At 38.4% G+C, this 21,570-nt stretch overlaps 1 protein-coding gene and 1 long non-coding RNA gene across 2 annotated transcripts in view; one reads left to right on the plus strand and one right to left on the minus strand.

Moving 5' to 3' along the window:
- PLCL1 (phospholipase C like 1 (inactive)) overlaps positions 1 to 21,570 on the minus strand; it is a 326,629-nt gene that overhangs the window by 178,697 nt on the left and 126,362 nt on the right. The window lies entirely within an intron of this gene.
- Positions 930 to 20,231, plus strand: LOC144305768 (uncharacterized). The gene is made up of 3 exons (XR_013372830.1): positions 930 to 1,307; positions 10,298 to 10,509; positions 17,687 to 20,231. It is a non-coding gene; the product is annotated as an uncharacterized LOC144305768 (long non-coding RNA).

Consider the following 21,570-nt stretch of genomic DNA (forward strand, 5'->3'; position numbering starts at 1 on the left):
CAAACGACAGCTGTTCTCATTATTATCATTATTAGGAGGTCTCTGATAATTCTGTGCTACGCTTTCACCTTGCTGGAACTTCAAAATTAGCCTCCTGAGGCCTCCATAGTCTGAATTTTATGTGACCACTTAGGTTTAGCTCTCCCAAGACAGAGGTCCATCCAACTTAATTCAATTTACTTGTGAAATTTTTAAAAATAACAGAAAACAACTTGATTTTGGGACTCTTAAAAAAGTAGAAAATAATTTCAGAGCCTTGAAATTCTAGAGCACAATGTAATGCTCTAAAGCAATATCTACATAGGCAAAGTAGACTTGTAAATTATCTTAATGTAATAGAATGACACTAGAATAATAAGTGAAAGACAATTAAGCTCAACAATGGCTACATTACTAGAAGTTACTTAGCCAGACACACATTGCCAGCGGGAAGCTGTTAGAGAATATTAGTGTATGGAAGAGAGTCAGCCTTACAAGAATAGGGAGGAACCGAAAGTCACCCAAGATGACTAATTTTTACAGCTCTGATGGATCAGGCCTTTGAGCTACAGGAGGAAACATATAATTTTTTTCCACTGCTTCTCTCTATTGAACAAGATAATTCAGAGTACATATGCATTACAAAGTTCAGCATTTAAAGAGCACTGACATTGTATTAATATTAAAAATAAGCCAAGCGAGAAGACATAATTTTTCCTGTGGCTTTCTTACCTTTTCATTAGGATCATGAGGGAGACATAGCTTTTCTGACCAACTTTGAACTGTCAAGTAGTTAATGAATATGTATGCAAATCATCAGAGAATCACTAAAGAAACCCCCCAAGTTAATTAACAAACGAAATGGAAAACCGTATTCTACCTTTGAGCAGACTATTTCAGTTCTAACTACTCAGCTTAGAATGCATTCCAGTAGTCAGTATGTATCTAATGATACCCAAGTTACTTCAAAACTTAGGACCGTTATCAATGAGTGAACAGAAAATGAACAAAACCTCTAACATAAAGGGAGAGTCACCCACATGGTAGAAAAGCAGGTTTTCCCAAGGCTGCAAGGACCAATCCTCCCTGAGATTCGACAGCTCTCTGCCCCTCTAGTTGCCACGCTAGACCAGCAACCTCCTCTTCCACGTTTGGTTCTGCCCCAGTCTGACCTAGCCTGGTATAAGAAATCAGATGGCATTAGTCAGCACACAATGACCTGCGGTTCAGAAGAACTCTGAGTTGAAGAAAAAAAACTAACGAGAGATTTGAAAACCACCATGGATAACCCAACCTGTGATTGATCAAGTGGTTAACACAGAAAAACCGTATGTATATTACTTCTCTTTAAATGCCTCAAACTGCGTGCGGTAGATCCTGAGCTCCAGCAGTCTGCTCGTGGGGCCAGTAGGTGGTCTTTCCACTGACACCCTACCTATCAATACACATACCATTTTTTATTTTATGTTTATATATCTTTAAGAGGAGAAGGAGGACGAGAAGGAAAATAAAGATATTATAAGCAAAATCTGCAAGCTATTCTGAGAGCATGGAGTCTTTTACAGTTTATTTTTCCCTCATTTAAAAAGAAACACTTAAGGCTGGGTGGCTCAGTGGTTGAGCATCTGCCTTTGGCTCAGGATGTGATCCCAGAGTTCTGGGATCGAGTCCCACACTGGGCCCCTGCATGGAGCCTGCTTCTCCCTCTGCCTATGTCTCTGCCCTTCCCTCAATCTGTCTCTCATTAATAAATAAATAAAATCTTTAAAAAAAAAAAGAATAAAGAGAAACTTTACCAGATACTATGCCATATAAATTCCAAGGACAGTTTAATCACTTCTGTTATTCAAATACAACTTATTCATGTTTCCAATTATAATAAAATGGCTACTTTCGACAAATACAGTTTTCCTCCAAGTCCATCTATTTATTTGTCCAAAATACAATATATTTTTCCTACTTTCCAACATTTACCTGAATTGAAAAGGGAGGAAGTATCCAAGCCTTTGAGCCAAGAGAAAGTACCATTTTCACCTATCCTTGTAGATCAGAAATAAACCCCTGAAGTCTGAAGTTTCATTTACAAACCACCTCTCATATAGAGACTATTATCTGGTTGGAGGGAAAGAATTGCCATAGCCCTAAGCTTATTTTGTCTCTGAGCCAAACAAGACTACAGTTCCTAACAGAATGGCATAATAAGCAATCTTCTAAGAGCTACAGTCAGTAATTTACTAAAATTACTCCAAAAGACAGCATAGGAAGCATAAAACTTTTGCTAAGTATAATATTTCTCTTCCTATAACTTAAGGAAAAAGGAGTTAGAAATAAACTACTAGGTGGATTTAAAAATAAGAAAACTACAAATCTATTCAAGAGGAAAATAAGCAACTGGCTAGAGTAAATGATGACCTTAATATGTTCAAAATTAATAGAAAGGAAAAGTAATAGGAAATTCTAAGAATGGAAAATCTAGAGACAAGCATATGCCTCCCAAGTGGAAAATCTAACATTAGACACTAAAACCCAGGCATTCTCTCTCTGAATGATCTTACAAATTATCCACAGCAATCCAAGTATCAGAGGAAAAAAAAAAAAAAACCCTGGCACACAAAAGTCAATATTCGAATATATACTCTGGGAAACGGAACAGCAAAACACTCTTGCTGAATGGAATATAGCAGTGATTTACAGCTAACACATTTAAGACTATTATAAACTATTATTGATTGGATTAATAAAGATAACCAAATGCTATGTTCCAAAATAAAATTTGGAAACATTCCAGAATACTTCCAAAATGGTGCATCCTATGGAAGAGCATGAATATATAATCGAACACTGTTTGCCAAGAAACTGACAAAGATTCTAACATTCCTGAATTACTTTTATGAAGGATGACTTCTAGAGAAACTATAATAATGCTATATATCTGAAACACATTTTTTTAAACGCAGAAAAGGAGAGTATGTTTGCAAACCATATGCCTGATGGAATTAATTTTCAAGGTCCTGAAGGCAATTTATACATATTTTGTCAAAAAAAGTGACCATAGGCATGTTTACTTGGGAAAAAAAAATATGTGGCTGGGCTAGCCATACTAAGTAGTCAGTAAAGTAAATTCTTTACTCTTTTTTCCTCAACTATTTTCAGACCTACACGGCCCCTGGGCTTCACCTCTTCCCTAGTCCCCCATCAAAATGTATTTGCAATATGGATCTAATATCACCGCTCTGTTCCTTAGGCCCTGTGTTACTACTCTTCTCAAAGGTCTCTGCTTTCTTTCCCATTGTGAAATAAAAGGCTTTGTCCTGGTTGAATTTCAGCATTCAGAGAGCAACTGGGGAAGCTATAAGGCTATTTTACCTTTGAAATCTTACTATTAAACAACTGCTCATTCGATTTTCCTATAAAGTCAGTCTTGCTATAGGAAAGATAACCCTCACATTTGAAACTGCTTCTTGAACTATTTCAACTCCATACAAAAGTAGCAGGTTCTCTTTTTACATCAATGTTCCTCCATCTTTTTAATCTGGTTGACCCCATTCCATGACTGAAGAACCCACTTCACAATTTCAATCATCTCCTACCAAGAAGATGTACTAGAATGTAAAAGCGTTCCTGTTGTTATTTCAAAAGAGGTAAGTGATCTGAGGAGCCCAGAGAAGGTAACCCTAGGAGAGCTGATAAACCATACTGCACACATTGACGAAATAGTGACTTCCTGGCATAAGCTTTCATAGGTTTCAGAAATCCTACTTCTCCCTTTGTCATTTTTAATCAGGGAGGTGGAGCTGCCACAAATGTTTAGTAGCTAGGAAGGCAGTGGTCAAAAACTCAAATGCCTTTAGGGGCTCAGCAGCTCACAGAAAGAAAAGTCATGGACTCAGTGAGACACAGGGAGTGAGATACACAGAGGTAGCAAACCCCCCTACAAGTGACATGTGCCACTCAGCTACACTGTAGCTATGCAATGTTGCCAAATCATTGATTAAAAAGAAGAAGAAGAAGAAGAAGAAGAAGAAGAAGAAGAAGAAGAAGAAGAAGAAAACACAGTAAATTAACCAGTAATTCAAATTTTTGTTTAAGATTTTATTTATTTACTCATGAGAGACACACACACACAGAGAGAGAGAGAGAGGCAGAGACAGAAGCAGGCTCCATGCAGGGAGCCCAACATGGGACTCAATCCCAGGTCTCCAGGATCATACCCTGGGCTGAAGTTGGCATTAAACCGCTGAGCCACCCAGGCTGCCCGGTAATTCAAATTTTAAAAAGTACTGGCTAAGACAACTCTGGGTGAATCAAACTAAAGCCATCAGCTGTCAGGGTGTGTCCCATTTGTCACCTATTTGGAGCCTCTTTTATATAGTTATGATCACCTGTCTCAATTCCCTGATGATTTTACCAAAGAGATTTTACCTATGGAACCCAGAGAAATTGAGTAATATGATGGTTAATTTTATGTGTCAACTTGGAGGGCATTTTAGGATGAGATTAACATTTAAATCTGTGAATTTGAGGTAAAGCAGGTTAAGCCCTCCATAATGTGAATGGGACTTCTGCAATTTAAGGGCCTGAAAAAAACAAAGACTGGTCTCTCTGAGCCAGAAGACTTCAGAAGAGTTCTGGAAGATTCTCCAGAAGATTACTTTTGGACTTTATCTGTACTATCAGCTCTTCTGGGTCCCAAGCCTGCTAGTCCACACTACAGATTTTAGAATCACCAGCCTCCATAATAATCCTGACTAACACGAATGATTTAGCCAAAGTCACATAACTAGTTTGGGGGCAGATGGTGGGAAGAAATGTTCTAACTCCATCTAGAATATGTTCCAGTATACTGTACACTAGAGCAATAATCCTGGTGGAGTGTAAGACATTACAGATATGTTTATTGTGTTAATATACATTATAAAAACCTGAGATAGAATCATGTAGATGCTTGCTTGAATGCAGATTCCTGGGCCTAGATCCAGATCTATAGAATCCAGGTCTCTTGCATTGGGGCCCAAGAATCTGCATCTTGGAAGTTCCCTAAAATTATTCCTATGCACACCAAAATTTGAAAACACTGTAGTAATTAAGAGGCAATACAGATTAGTGGTTAAAAACGGATTCTGGAGGCATATTTCCTGGCTTTGAAGCCCAACCCCACCACTTATTAGCTATGTGAGTGACCTTGGGCCAGTTATAGAGATGATGTGAGGATTGAACAAAGAAAGGTTGTGAACACTTACACGTAATTAGCATTTAAAAAATGGCAGCTATTACTACTAAACTCTCTCATTACAGGTGTTTTGGCACAATTTCAGTATCATGTCAATTAATATTTATGGTGATGATCACAGTGGCACTTCAAGATCTTGAAGTACTTTCTAAAGCAAAGATCAAAGTGGTTAGATGCCAAGTATTTTGTTTTACATGAATTCTTTGTAACTTGGTGATTTGTGTATAATATTTACAGTAACTTTCTGGAGATTAAAACATTTGAACAGCCTGAATACCACATTTGACTATACAAGATAACAGAGAGTCTGCTGTAAATGTGCACCATGTAGTGTGAAGACAGAAATATTCTTAGGTAGTATGGTCTTTCTGCAATCCACTGATATTTTCTCTATTTCTGTAAGGGTTGATGTTTATTTTATTTATGTTTTAGCTCACCAGCCTGTAGCTCAACAGCTTCCCTTATATTTTTTCAAAATAACTTATTTCTTGAATTAAATTTTAACACTAACATAACAGCTTTGATCCAACATTCTTACACTAACAAATTCTCATGATAATATCTAAAGAAAAATATACATACAGTAGTTTTTTTTTTTTTAATTTTTATTTATTTATGATAGTCACAGAGAGAGAGAGAGAGGCAGAGACACAGGCAGAGGGAGAAGCAGGCTCCATGCACCGGGAGCCCGACGTGGGATTCGATCCCGGGTCTCCAGGATCGCGCCCTGGGCCAAAGGCAGGCGCTAAACCGCTGCGCCACCCAGGGATCCCCATACAGTAGTTTAAAAAGCAAGCTAGAAATAATACGGACTCAATAGTTAAGTGATTCCCCATGCCCCTCCCCCCCAAAAAGTTCAATTCACCTGAATTTTAGTCTTTTATCCCATCAAACTCTTAATCAGAGAGCAGTTATCAGCTAATAAACTGAACCTACCCAAATACAGAAGCTAGTATAAAAGTAAAGGGAAGCCATATGAGAGAAAATTGAGAAAGGCCAGACATGGGAGTCTTTTTGATCATTTAGAACTGAAAAAAATTGAGTCTCTTTATGTTTGAGAAGGTCAAAAATCCTCTCTTAACAGATTGGATTTGCTTTAGGACAACTTAAAACATGGAAAATATTTTGCAGAACCTATGTGGCACAATTAAGGGATTGGTTGAAGGTGAAAAATAAAAATAAGGGAAACCAACAATTACTATAGGATTTGACTTAGAAGAGAGGGAATATGTCCAAGAAAATAAGATGTGGGCCAAATAAAGCTTTGGGTATAAAAACTGTTATTATTCCATTGAGCACTTAAATCAGGAGGAAGGGCTCTCCAGGAGGGAGTCTCCTGGTTGAGCAGAGGCAGATAGGCCAAGAGTAAAGTGGCTATTCTCTGTAGAGGCAATGATCTGAAAATAGGAGAACATCAGCAATCTGAGGAGTAGATTCAGGACGAGAATAACAGTAGTTACAATTTATCGGCCTAAGGGCAGACTAACACATCTACAGGTACCCAGTATCACACAAAACTCACCAACTCCACATTAGTGAGAGATTTCTAAATCAAAGAAAGAAGCAGCAAGAGAAGGGATTTTACCAGGACTCTTCCTCCATTAGCCCATTCAACTAGCAGTTACCAAGGCCAACCAATCCTGTGCAAGGTACTATTTAAGGAAAAAACAAAATGAAACCAAAACAAAACATTAGATGGTCTCTGTCCCCAAAAGTTAGAATCCAGTCAAAGGGTATAACATAAAGAATATGCATATAACAACACTAACACAAAGGAATAATAATAATGTTGAAGTTTCAGTATTCTAGCTGAGTTAAAGGAAAGAAAAATTACTTTAATGGATGTGGAATTAGAAAGAATGAGTGGATTTAAGGGTTTCTGAGACAGTTGAAGCTTAACTTAATTATAAGATGGAAGGACGCCAATATATAAAGAAGAGGCACAAGCAAATGCCTGTGGACCAAAAAACAGAACAACCAAGTGAAGCAAGTAGTCTAATCCACTAGGACACAGAGAGTACTGGCTGGGGGGTTATAGGGGACAAGGCTGGAATCCCACCTGACTATCATGGATCTTAGCTGCTAAGCTACAGTGTTTGGGTTTTATTTTGCTAGACAGTAGGAAGCCTCTTAAGGCTTTAATCTGATTGTAGCTGGTTTGCTCTATCCAGTACAAAGTAGTATTTAGAAAAGGGTGAGAACCAGAAGAAAAGCAAGGTGACTCCTACAATAATCCAGAAGAGTGATGATAAATGTTTAAATTAAGGTAATGGGTGTAGGCTTGAGAAGGAAAAGAGAAAATTTCTTTCAATACTTTTATAGCCTCTAAATTAAACTAAATCACCATTATCACCTGTCAGAAGTTCTCCCATAATTGCCATATAGAAAGACCAAGCACAGTGCTCACTGCAGAACACCAAAAACAGTCCCTGCCATAAATGAACTTAAACATAAAATTCATAGAAGTCTGGAGCTATTATCACTTATAAAGCTTCTCCTTTCCAAATGTAATCATACTTTAGCCAAAAAAATTTCTCTAAAACCTTTATTCCCAAGATGCACATATATTGCATGATGCTACAGAATAATTGTAAATTACCACATAGTTCTTAACACTCACTATGTTGATTGCTCATTAAAGAAACCACACATGTAAAAATACAATAAAGATTAAAATCTTTCCCCATCATTTTGAAGGAAACGTGGGGCAAGCCATCTGAGAAACTAAGTTGAGACTCTCTGCAGGCCTTCCTGTCTTCAATTTCTATCTCAACACAGTGAATAACATAATTTGTGGTGTTTTATTCTACTTCCAAAAGGCTTTGTGATCAGACACCAGAAAACAAATCTCTAATTCTCCAGCATTAGAAAATTCCAGCTTTTCAGCTGGAATGAAATCTGCTGATCATTTCTCTCAGTCATCTCATTCTAAGGTTAAGAAAAATGAGGATCAAGGTCCTACAGCTGGTACAGCAAAGCTTTCTTATAGGCCTTTAGTTCTAACTACTCATGTACCCAAATGATGGGGTACCAGCTCCAGGGCATGTACTGGGACACAAGGCAGAAAAATAAAAGACCAGGCACACACACAGTAAAATAGCTTCAGTTTTGTACCCTCGTGGAGTTGTGTACTATTTCCAGGTTGTGGAACAATCAAGATTCACTCAGGTTTATCCTACTATGGCATTGGTGTCTACTTAGGATGTTAGCAAAAATAGGACAGCATTTTAAAAATAAAAGTAAAACTCTGGAATATACACAGTGTTATTAAAAACACTTAGAAAATATAATAAAACACATAGAAAAGATTTTGATCCTCATAGATCTAATTGAATTTAGTAGAATATCAGTAATTTAACCCAGATGCTTCTAAAATGAAGTATGCTGATTATTGACATCTTAACATATTAAGCTAGAGTATAATTCTAGTCCATTTCTAACTTTCAGATATGAACTATCTCTGACATACCTGTAGGAATCAGAATCATAAGAAGTTATTAAGAGACCCATAAGTTCTCAGTCAGTAATTCAATCACCCTAAGGTACCACCTAATAATTCCCAATAACCCCAAGGAATTAGCCTCTGATCCAAATAGAAGATGATCAATCTGCACTCTGTGTGTAGGAGTTAGTGATTCTTACTTCATATCAAGACTCTTCCACAGCTGGGTTAGATCATGATCCATGCAAGTTGTCAGAGGACTTCTTCTTCCTTGGGACTACCATGGCAACCACCACCCACTCCCCACCTAAAAAGGCAGGTAAGGCCGTAACTCATCAGGCAAGGAGTCCAATACGAAAAACACATTGATGAGTGTCCTCTGAGTTATGCCCTCTCATTAGATGTATGACCTTAGCCAAGCTCCTTAACTTCTCTGTGCTTAGTTTTCCTCTCCTATAAAATAACACTGTTCTGAGGATTGAAATCAATGAGATAAAGTGTCTAAAAGCACCAGCAGTATCTAGCACATGGTGGTTCTCTACAAATGGTACATATGACTATACCATGTAGAAATACGATTAATTCACATAAAAGCAATAATGTAGGATCCTATCAGAATACATATATGATATAAAATACTATTTACCAAGAGTGGTTATGCTCTATGAGAGGCTCACCACTAGGCAAATATTCAGCAATGATCAATTTAATGCTTTCTCCGACCGTTAATTGGGTGCTGCTTACACACACACACACACACAAAAGTCTTCTCCCCTCCTCTTACTATCATACGTTAAATTCACTGAAGTAAAAGCTTAGCACTAACTGGAAAGGGAAATAAAATAAGCCATTACCAATAAATTTCACTTCAGTAGAGAGTAGTTTATCAAATTCTTTGGCTGATCAGCAAGAGAGTATGGACTTAGAGCTGGGAAGGTTTAAGACAGGACATAAACCTTCACTACTTGACTATATTGCCAATAAACAGCCCCAAGTGTATACTCCAAGCCTGTCTGGACTCAAGCTTCAGAAAGGACCCCTTGCTCAGGCAGGGGACACAGTGAGAGTGTCCTATCAGTCCCAGTAACTTAATCATGAACACTCATCACAAAATGAGTTTGGACAACTGTCCTAACCAACCAAAAGAGACTACTTAGTCTTTATGTCTCTTGACTGGCCTTGTGGACCATTAAATATTTATCAGAAAACAATCACTTAATCAAAGGGACTTCTACCAACCTAAGTCCATGTTCTTCAGTCATGCCCAACAAGCAACCAATTCAGAGGATTATAAACCTCAGAGTTACTTTGATGCCAGCCTTCCAGCTTTTAATAAAACATCTTTCCTGTGTACAGTGCCTGTGTGTTCACCAGAATTCTTTTTGCTAAGTGACAGAGACCAAGCCTAGATCAGCTTAAGCAGAGTGAAAATATACAGGAATCAAACTAAAGTTCCTACCTATGTTATTAAAGGGACTAAACACTCAAACTGCAAGAAGTAGGCTTCTCTCCACAGTCTGACCCTTTTACTGTAGATTAGTTTCCTTCTATGGGAAGCAACCTGGCTATCAGAAGCTCTCGGGTTTCATACTTTTTAAATTCCTCAGCCCAAAGGAACTCTTTCCTAATTCATTTGAAAATTTCAGGAAAAGGACCAGCTTGAGTCAGAAGCTCACCACTGACCAGTCCACCGTGTGAACTGTGGTGATAATAGAGAAATGATGGAGTTGGTGAGAGTCATATAAAGAAAGAGGCAGTGCCCACTGGAAGCTTGAGCCATTACCAAAGGCAAGGAGACACCGCTCCCAAAAAAGGACGGAGACTACTGCTGGATAGCAACAAAGACGATCTACTACAGGTATTTATGTGCAATTTTTATTTTAACAATCAGCCGGTATGAAAATATATATGTTTGTTCATTTTGTTACTAAACCTTTACTAAATTTATTTTTTTAAGATGTATTTATTTATTTATGATAGACACAGAGAGAGAGAGAGAGGCAGAGACACAGGCAGAGGGAGAAGCAGGCTCCATGCCGGGAGCTGGACGCGGGACTCGATCCCAGGACTCCAAGATCGCGCCCTGGGCCAAAGGCAGGCGCTAAACCGCTGAGCCACCCAGGGATCCCCTAAACCTTTACTAAATTTAATAATGGGCCATAAATTATACAGCCATCAAGTCAGGTACCCTATTGTATCCCTGATCTCAGCTCACTATTTCTACCATTCCCACCTCTAGACTCTGAGCTGAAACACAATGAACCTCCTAAAGTAGCAAATTCTACAGGAAGAAATGCATTTACAATGATTTCACAATCATGCTTCTCTTGTCTAAAGCAGCCCTTAAGGCAAGAATTATTTTCTTGTTATTCTAGGTGTCTAATTTTGGCCTCAGATAACCTAAGAAGTTTTTGCAATGCAATTTTATTACTGGAAACAATTTCATTATAGGAGAATATTAAGCAACTGGTAGAGTAAAGTCAAAAGGTCAGTATCCACATATAAACCACTTTCCTAGCTTACAATGCTGCCTGCTTTTATTTAGCAAATGCTGAAGTAGCAAAATAGACTCAGTAGAAATATTAATATTTTTAAATTATCTCATATTAGCATTTTTAATTATTTCCTCCAAAAACATACATGCTGATTTTGATGTCTGCAGTACACAAAATATTTTCAAGGAACTGGTTCTGGTGTTTACACGATGGCTAATAATGAATCTTTTGTTGTCTTCTTCCTCTTTTAAGTGAAATGATTTTTAATATCACTTGATAAGCCATAAATCCTTACCTGTTTAAATCCATGTGATGATGGTATATACATGATCTTTGGAAAACAAATGTCTACACGTGTACAATTTCCAGAATATTAATCATGTCTGACCTCCCTTCCTGGGTGATCTTCCAGGTTCAGGTGCTGGACAGGGTACAATAGTTCCCTCCCCAGGCACAGAACTGAAGAATTGATCTCCCACAAGACCACAAGAGCAAGAAAAGGAGAACCAGATCCAAAAACAAAGGGAGATCAGATAAGGGAGACTATACCAGTTGGAGAAGTAGATAGTGAAAAAAACCCAAGAGTCAGGAGCATGGGTTTAATGAACCATCTAGTCAAGCTGAAGAAGAGGCACTGGGGCTTGAATCACTTTAAAAGAGCATGAACCCTAGATTTTCCAAGAGAAATCATCTTTGCTATCCAAAATTTTACAACTCAAGAGTCACCTGGGGTTTGAGTCTCCCACCAAAGCCCTGCCCAAAATTTCTGAAGATTCCTTAGGTGTGTAGAGGGTAAGGGTGGGCCTGAACTTGCATTCTCAAGGTCAGTTCAACTCCTGTTTCCCCAGCCTTGTCTGTCCTCCACCATTGGACCCAATGCCAAACTCATGCTTTCTTGAGATTCCCCATCCATTACCCCACTCACATAAAACTTCCATGTATATGAGAGACTTTGTCAATTATTTATTTTTTTTTTATTTATGATAGTCACAGAGAGAGAGAGAGAGAGAGAGAGAGAGAGGCAGAGACACAGGCAGAGGGAGAAGCAGGCTCCATGCACCGGGAGCCCGACATGGGATTCGATCCCGGGTCTCCAGGATCACGCCCTGGGCCAAAGGCAGGCGCCAAACCGCTGCTCCACCCAGGGATCCCAACTTTGTCAATTATTTAAAGAGAGATATAAAAAGAGTTTATACAAGGGCAAAGCAAACAATTTCAAATTGAACACTGAGCATTTCTTCTTATCTTTTGGCCATCCTACCACTAGACTATTTCCACAGGTCCCTTCACCTAGCTTTGTGGCACTTGCAAGCTTCTCTCTCCTCTACTTTCTCCATTTACCTCCTTGGAAAGAGCACAACCAACTCCCTTCCTTATGGCAGGATGTTAACCTACCCTTTCTCCCCTGCAACCTTGGGTCTAGCCTCCAAATGTTCCCCCATTTCACTTTGTGCCTCTAAGTGAATTATCAAGCTATTTTTACAAACAGTTTTTCCCACCCTTCAGAAGAACTTGGATGATAGTTATTAAGATATGGATTTAACTTCTAACTCACATTTTACAAGACTGAAGTAGAATCATTTGTCCCTGAATGGAGCTAATAAGGAAAAATGAGTTTAGGCAGCTCTCCATCCCATGATTTAGGGACAGGGCAGCCTAAACTAGGGAGTGACTGGCTCCACATGCTCATTCACAAGTTTGGGCATCTGAATACAGTGTGGCAACCATTCTCAGCTTCTTCTCTGATCTCTCTAGTTCTGGGAACTGACTCTTCTTTTCAGAAATAAATTCTGACTTTTGATTCATCAGAAAAGGCAAATGTTGATCATCTTTGAAATATTAGGTAAGTCCTGTATGATCCCACATTGCACACTGCATCAAGCTGGCTTATAGGAATTCTTGCCCCTGAAACCTGTCCTCAGTCTGGCATACAGAGAAGCAGGAGATCCTTCTGTGAAATTAGGTTCCATATCTGGTCTGATTCTGCTAAAACCACAGTTGACACCGGCTCATGAGAAAAAGCAAAAAGACAAGGAGACATGGAACTAGAATTCCAGACAGGTCTTAGGAGATCCAACGTACTATCCCTTTGCCTTGGGTATCACAAGGAATTCAACACAGTTTACACCAAAAACCTTCTGCCCTTTTGGATTTATTTGACCAGTTAAACATTGTATGATAATCTAATTAGGACATAATTTTTAACCGCTGGATATTTGATATTCCCTACATAATGTAATCTGAAGACACATCACCCACCAAAATGATAAACAGGCTTGATATATAAAAGTCCCCAGTTCACTCACTCATTCATTAATTAATTCAAAAAAATATTTTGAATTAGTTGAGTGCCTACCATGGGCCCACCAGCTCAAGCACACAAGTTTTCTAAAAAGCTCTTGCCATGATTGTGATTACCCATTTAAAAAGCCACACATTTCATGAGAGGTTACCATTTCCGATAAGCATGTGAGATCTACATGAACAATAATCCTATCCTAGCCAGCTATCACAACAGGCCTGTCAAAGGGGCAAGGCATCATTCCCACTTTCTTTCCCTAAAAAACATCTGGGTCTTCATTGTTCTTAAAGACCATCTTTGAGTTAACAAAACCAAAATAAAAGCTTTTTTATTTCTCCCCAAAGCTGTTTCTATCCCAATGTTCACAGTTAATGGTGGTGTCATCTTTTACCAAGTTGAAAGGTGACCTTAGAATGATAGTTGATACTCCCACTCTCCTCCTTTCATATCCAATCCACCAGCAAGTCCCTTCTGTTCTACCCGAAATCCCATTTTTCACCATGCCCACCGTGACTGCCTAAACAAAGCTTACATCACTTTTAACCTGGACAATTATAACATTTTCTGACTCGTCTCCTCATTCATTCTTAACCCCTTATGAAATCCATTCTAGCATCTAGAAACTAAACCCAGGTGTGTCCTCTACTTCTCAATGGCTTCCCATCACACTTGAAATAAAATCTTAACTTTACACAGTTATAAAAGGCCTATATCCATCATCCTCAGTTTTGGCTGCTCATCAGAAACACATAAAGAGCTTTTAAAAATACCTAAGTGTCACCCAGATTAATCAAATCAGTCTCTGGAGGTGGATTCCACATTGGTTTGTTGTTATTTTTAAGAGTGCTTTCAGAGTAGAGGACCTCTGCTCTCCATGGGTCTTCCCTGTGTCTTCCTCTCTGATTTCATCTCTTGTCCTTGTCCTCTCCATTCATTAGTAGCCTCACTGGCTTCTCTGCTTTCTTCAAACCACAGTTTCTCTCCTTTATCTGGAAAGCTGTTCATTCCCATCCTCCACTCCCCAAGCACTGACTATTTTCATCTCACTGGTTCCTTCTCATCATTTAAGTCTCTACCCAAATATATGAATTACCTCTTTGGTGGCTTTCTGAGACCACCTAATAACCTACCCCATTGGTTTTCAAGGTGTGGTCTCTACAACAACAGCACCTGAAAACTTTTAAAAATGTAAATTCCCAGGCCCTATATCAGGGCCCTATTAAATCAGAAACTCTGAGGGAGAGAGCACAGCAATCTCAATATTTTAATAAGTCTTACACATGATTCTGATGCGCACTAAAGTTTGAGAAGCACTATTGTGTGTGTATGTAATGTATATACATATGTATATATTTATCTGACCACCTCCACTGTTCTACTCTTTATTACTTGACTTTACCTTCTTCACAGCAGTCTTCTGAAATTTCTATATAATTTTTTAAACTGCCTGTCCCTCCCCCCACCCAGAATAAGCTTCATGGAAACTTAAATTCACTCTTATATGCCCAATGATTAGAATAGCATCTGACACATAGGAAGTACTCAATAAATATTTATTGAATAATTGAACCTACAAACAAACCAGTTTAGTCCCTTTCTCCCCCAGAAGCCCTAAGGGTTTTATTTGTTTTCTTCTAGAATCAGGGCCCCTGAGGAAGATGTATACAGGGATCTACAGCAGCAGGTCTCAGAAAACAATATCAAAATCAAACCAAATGGCCACATGCCAGCTAACTCTAGCTCTTCAGAAGGGGAGTTTTTGAAATGTTGAACATGCTTGGCTCATATGAATGTGAAGTAATTGCTATGTATGACTAATGCACAGCTGGAAGGCCTCATTAAGTCTCAGGTAACCTGCCAAGACATTTTTCCAAGGAAACAAAACGGCAAGGAAAGAGCATTCAAGAAGGTGTATTGAAAGCAGAGACAAGGAGGGGGCTGAACCAAAACAATCCCACCTCCAAAGGATAATCTCCCTTGCCTCAGGACCTGGAAATGGTGGCTTTCTCTTCCTACGTGTGTCTCCTCCCACCCTAACCACACCACCATTTCCAATAAATGAAAAATATCTTTTGTTTGATTTAAGTTTCTTTAAATTATGGGCAGCCCAGGTGGCTCGGAGGGTTAGCGCTGCCTTCAGCCCTGGAGGCAATCCTGGAGACCTGGGATTGAGTCCCATATTGGGCTCCCTGCATGGAGCCTGCTTCTCCCTCTGCCTGTGTCTCTGCTTCTCACTGTGTCTCTCATGAATAAATAAATAAAATCTTTTAAAAAATAAAAATAAATTTCTTTAAATTTTAGTGAAGAACTTTGAAGATCTTTACATTTGTAACATCTTTTTCTGTGAATGGCCTGTTCTTATAGTTGTCTTTTAGGCTGTTTGCCATTTTCCAGTTAATTGGTAATTAAATTTACTCTTGAGTATTATATGTGCTGTCATTATTTTTCCCAGTTTGCATTTCACTCTTGACTTTGTTTTGATGATTCCTCCCTCGGTCACAACTTAAATTTTATTTAGTAAAATGTACCCATTTTTGCGTTAATGTTTCTGATTTTATGTCAATAAATCCAAAAGTTTCATCTATGCCAAACATGGTGAAATATTCACCCATACCATACTTCTGTGGCTCTATTTTTTTTTTTTTTTTTTTCGGTTTAACTCTTTGATCCATCTCAAGTTTATTTTGGTGTGAAGAATGAGGAAAGGTTCTGGGGCAACTGGGTGGCTCAGTTGATTTAAGCATCTGCCTTTCGCTCAGGTCATGATCTCTGGGTCCTGGGATACAGCCCCACGTTGGGTTTCCTGCTCAGTGGGGAGCCTGCTTCTCCCTCTCCCTTTTCTCCTCCTCACTGCTCATGCTCTCACTTGCTGTCTCTGTCTCTCAAATAAATAAATAATTTTTTTAATTAGAATTTTTTTTAAAGAATGAGGAAAGTTTCTAATATTTTTTATCCAAAGAATAAGTTTATTTGGGAAACTATAACCTCAGCATTGAGCAGAGTAAAATTATACATAGTAGGTGCTGAATTTCTACTAAATTATTGGAAGGGTGATGAAGCTACAAAGAAATATGGATAACATAATAACACATTCCAGTAAGAGGTGTGTGCATTACGAGAAGCCTGAGTGGCTCAGTGGTTGAGTGTGTGCCTGAGTTGTGATCCCGAGGTCCTGGGATCAAGTTTCCCATAAGGCTCCTTGCAGGGAGCCTGCTTCTCCCTCTGCCTATGTCTCTGCCTCTCTCTGTGTCTCTCATGAATAAATAAATAATTTTTTTAATGTGTGTGCATTATGACTTTAATGTGACATTAATGTATATTTAATAGGTAATTAATAGGTAATTAATTAACAATTAATTTAATAGGTAATTAATAATTAATTTTTTTACTCTTTACTAGTTTATTGAATTAAAAAAATTGAAGATCCGCATTTTTAAAAGGCCTTTTTATACATAAAGTAGAATTTCTAATTGACAGATTTGGAAATCAATCTGAACTGGACAAACTATGGATTCAACACACAGATGAGATTTCCTCCTACCATTACCTTGACATGGATTCGATACTCACCCTCAAAAGAATCCTATAAAAAATTGCTTCAAAGCCCCTTTGAAATTGCAATAGTGCAGCAAAACCACAAGTAAACAACTGCCTGTTGACCTGTTATTTCAAATATAGACTGAAAAGCCAACAGGCATATTTTTGTGCAATTTTTTAAAACATCATAAGTTGAAATATCAAATCTGCACAGCGCTGTCCCTTCACAGAAGGCAAGAAACTGCCGGCACTTCATGTTGGAGGCCGTCCTCGGTGCTGTAGGCTATGAAAGTGGGCCTCCTTCAGGGTCTGGTTGATGTGGAAGTAAGGGCCTTGGCACAGTGCAGACTGCTCGGGAACAGGCTGAGGGGTGTGAGGGCCGGACTCAGCAGCCGTGTGGTTCAAGCTGCTCTCCGGCCCGCCTGCCTGTCCGGGCTGCTGATGCTGCTGCTGCTGCTGCTCCCACCACTATCACTGCTTGAAGACTCTGTGTCCCAAGAATCATGAAAGACAGGGTTTCCTATTAAATAGGTATTAGCCAATGCCAATTTGGTTATCACTAGTACCAATTACAATAGTAACAATAACTACTATTTATTGAACACATACCATGCTTTACACACTTTGCCTTAAATATGTTAATTTACTTGATCCTCCAAACAAGCCCATGAGGAGTTTCTATTCCTATCTTAATTTTACAGATGAAAAAGATGAGGCACCAAGAGATGAAGAAATCTGCTCAAAGTCCCATGACAAGCATCTGACAGAGGCGTATTCTGAGACAGAAGCACTGAGAATTCTATGCCTTAACCACTATGTTATCCTGTCTTGCAGATCATTATTGATCACAGAATAGAAAAAAACAACAGGATGTTTTTGGTATTAACAACCCAAAGATGTACACAGTTTATATTAGAACATTCTATGTTTCTAATTCTGTATTTCCAATCTAAAAATTGAATAGACATGCCCCGTCCCCACCATCACCCAACCTCCCCCCAAAATTACCTTCCTCAGAATTCAATATTGCCTTTGGCTACAATATCTGATAAAGGACCTATGAGGGTCCAACACAAGGTTACTCAACACTTGATCTATATCTCCACTAACCCACATTCCTTCACATCGTTTAAGTTCAAATCCCCACCACAAATTGTTGTAATTTCCAAGCATGCCTTGATCTGAAATGTACATCCTACAGAGTTGCACTGAATAATGTGGTCTATGTAGCAAAGTCAAAAATTACTTCTTAGCATCTTTTACTATATGTTAGATTCTTAAAGATTTAGACAAAATCATTCACAATATTAACAACAGGTGTCATTTTGTAACTCTAGTTTTTATTTAGAAAAATGAGTAGAATTTTTGGTTTCATGATGGCAAAGTAAGGCATTTTTGCTCCCTTCTGCTCTCAAAATTCTGAAACCACAAAGACGACAGGGAACAAAAACACAAACTCCAGCTTTAGTGAAATGAAGAAGTGACTATAATCCAACATTTGAAGATGGAAAGCAGATGGAGGAAACATTTTAGCAAAGAGGAGAAAAGTCAAGCCAATGACTACAAAAAGCAAGCCAATTTGCCCCTAGAAATGCTTACGAAATGGAGATGCTGGGTACTTTGGAAGATGAAAGTAGTTGCTAAAACGAAGGGATTTTTAGACTCTCAATCACCGGTGGCCTGCAGCTGGTTTGTACCAGCTTGCAAGAGTGAACTCTGCAGTGACCTCATGTTGGTAGTTTGAAATCAACTATAGTGTGAATATTTGGAGAAGCTGGCAAATGCTACAAATCAGAGTTTTGTTTTGTTTTTTTTAAAGAGCTAGTTGTTAAACATTTACCAGCACACAACAGCTCCCAAGTCCTGACCTTCATCACCCACTAGAAATCTGATGTTGATTTTCCAGTAAACGGGAACAATGGCACAGCAGTCACGAAAGAGGGCAAGTGAAAGGTACAATGCTGAAAGTAAAGTGTAACATGTGAAAATCTGTAAATGACCACAGAATTCCTTTAACTCCAAACATCACCCTCCTGATGCATTCCCCTTGTCAAGAGATTGAGGATCCTTCTCTGGTGAAACTAAACTGCTCAAGAGAAAAGATTTATGTATAATGATACTTTGTGGGTGAGTAGGCCCCTCAACAAAGGATCTAGCTAACTCGTCTGATCATCTTACAGTGAACTAGTTCACTTAGACATGCAAAGTCTAAAAATTAATTTCCCAAACACACTTTTTCAAGAAGCCACTACAAGTTATGCCTTACCCAAACCAAAAAATAAACCAAAAAGGAAGAGGACATGGATTTAGGAAACATGAAGAGAGGCAGTGGGCATTCCCAGAGTGACAGCTGTGCCTCAAGCCCTGTGAACACAGCGCACACTGGAGCAGGAGGCAGAGGGCTCCAAGAAGCAGAAGAAAAAGGAAATTCGCAAATTATCTGGCTGCTTGACCATATAGAATACTTTTCTGAGGGATATTTTGCAGAACTGTTAGAGGGTATTGGAAGACATAGCATCCAAGAACATTAAAGGGGGGAAAATAAGGCAATTATTAACCCCAGCTAAAAATAACAACAAAAAAAGAGAAAAGAAATACAGTCATACAGATCATTCAACTGTGGAAAACATTTACATAGTCATAAGAAGATACTGGGGAAAGATATAACTACACATTTAGACATAATAAATTATATACGGAGGAAGTAAAGTTTTTTTACTTCACTACATAAACCAAATTATATAGTGCAGCTTTGTAGTGTTTACTACATGTGTTTACATTTCAGAGCAGGGCACACTTGGAAATAACTGCAATTTAGGTAGGATTTTGAACCTAAAGAGGAAGTAGGTATAAATAAGTAAAGATCCTCATACAGCCTAATAGAAATGATTAATCGAGAGGCATATTATTTTCAAATAAGGAAGTAAATGCCAGAACAAATAGCTAAAAACATAGAAGCAGTCTTCTAGTAAGTGAAACAAGGCAGTAAGAGAAGAGAAACAAGAATATTTTTTTTGATATATGCTCTATAAGAATATTTGACTTAAACATTTTCATATAATACTTTCACCATAACACTTAATTTAAATAATTAAAAAATAAAGAAAAATAAAATAGTTTATAAATTATGGGCAACTCCAGAGATTGTGGTAATTATTGATATTCTAGTAAGAATGAGATTCCTGCACTGTAACAAGACAAAAAAATTTCCAAATCAGGAGAGATCTATTTAAAACATCCTGTAGTAAACTATCTGAGTATTCATCATCAGGTACTATAGTCAAAGCCTTAATTATGGATCATTAGACAAGAGTACTTGTGATAACTATGTCAAGGATAAATTAAGACAGATTTAGGGGCATCTGGGTGGCTCAGTGGTTGAGCATCTTGCCTTTGGCTAGGCTCTTGATCTAGGAGTCCTGGGGTGGAGTCCTGCATCAGGCTCCCTGAAGGAGGCCAGCTTCTCCCTCTGCCTATGTCCCTGCCTCTCTCTGTGTGTCTCTCATGAGTAAATAAATAAAATCTTTAAAAAAAATTTTTTTTTAATTAAAAAAGAAGACTGATTTATCTCCCAAACTTATCTTTTGGGGGAGGTCAGAATCTTCATTGGGATAACCATATTTACTCATCAATGTCATAATAGATAAAATTTATGTATCCTTTTTGTATTTCCAATTTCATTTTCTAAAGAAGATGGGAAAAAAATTCTCTTTATAGTTTTCTTCATACTTTTTATTTCCTGCTTTGAAATGTCAATCTAACTTCTAGAAAAGAAAATTTATTTCATAATTAGAGGAAATTACTGAGGGGGGCGGCAGGTTTACAGTGGTAAAAACAAGAGCCCAAAAGCTTAGTGGTAAGGAAGAAACACATCATTCTTTCTGGAATTTTGGTGGGGGAAAAGACCGAGAAACTCAGTGGTATCAGGGGACATGGGGGGAAGAATTTTTCAGATAGGGGAAATCTATGTTGTTCAAAGGCAAAGAGAAATGATGCAATTAAGAGAGAGAAAGCGAGGAAAAAGAGAAAGAAGAGAAGAGAAGGGAAGGGAAGGGAAGGGAAGGGAAGGGAAGGGAAGGGAAGGGAAGGGAAGGGAAGGGAAGAGAAGAGAAGAGAAGAGAAGAGAAGAGAAGAGAAGAGAAGAGAAGAGAAGAGAAGAGAAGAGAAAGAAGAGAAGAGAAGAGAGAGAAGAGAAGAGAAAAAAGTTAGATGGTGGTGTGAAGGGAAATTAAAGATGAAAATGGATAGGGGCACCTGGGTGGCTCAGTCTGTTAATGTCTGGCTTTAGCTCAGATCATGACCTCAGGGTCCTGGGATTGAATCCCAAATTGGTCTCCCTGCTGAGGGAAATGAAATGTACATCTCCCTTTCTCTCCCCTCTTCCTTCCCCTGCTCAAGCTCTCTCTCAAATAAATAAAATCTTAAAAAAAAAAAAAAGATGAAAATGTATAAACTGAAAAGCAAGAGTTTACTTTTTGACTCTTGCTGAAAAGCAAGAGTTTACTTTTTTACTTTTTGACCAGAGAGCCCTTTCCTGTGAAATTCAAAGCAAGACAATAACTAGAGACATGTTTCTGAGGTAAAC

Source organism: Canis aureus, chromosome 36 (genome assembly GCF_053574225.1).
Source record: "Canis aureus isolate CA01 chromosome 36, VMU_Caureus_v.1.0, whole genome shotgun sequence".
In the NCBI taxonomy this organism is placed as follows: Eukaryota; Metazoa; Chordata; class Mammalia; order Carnivora; family Canidae; genus Canis; species Canis aureus.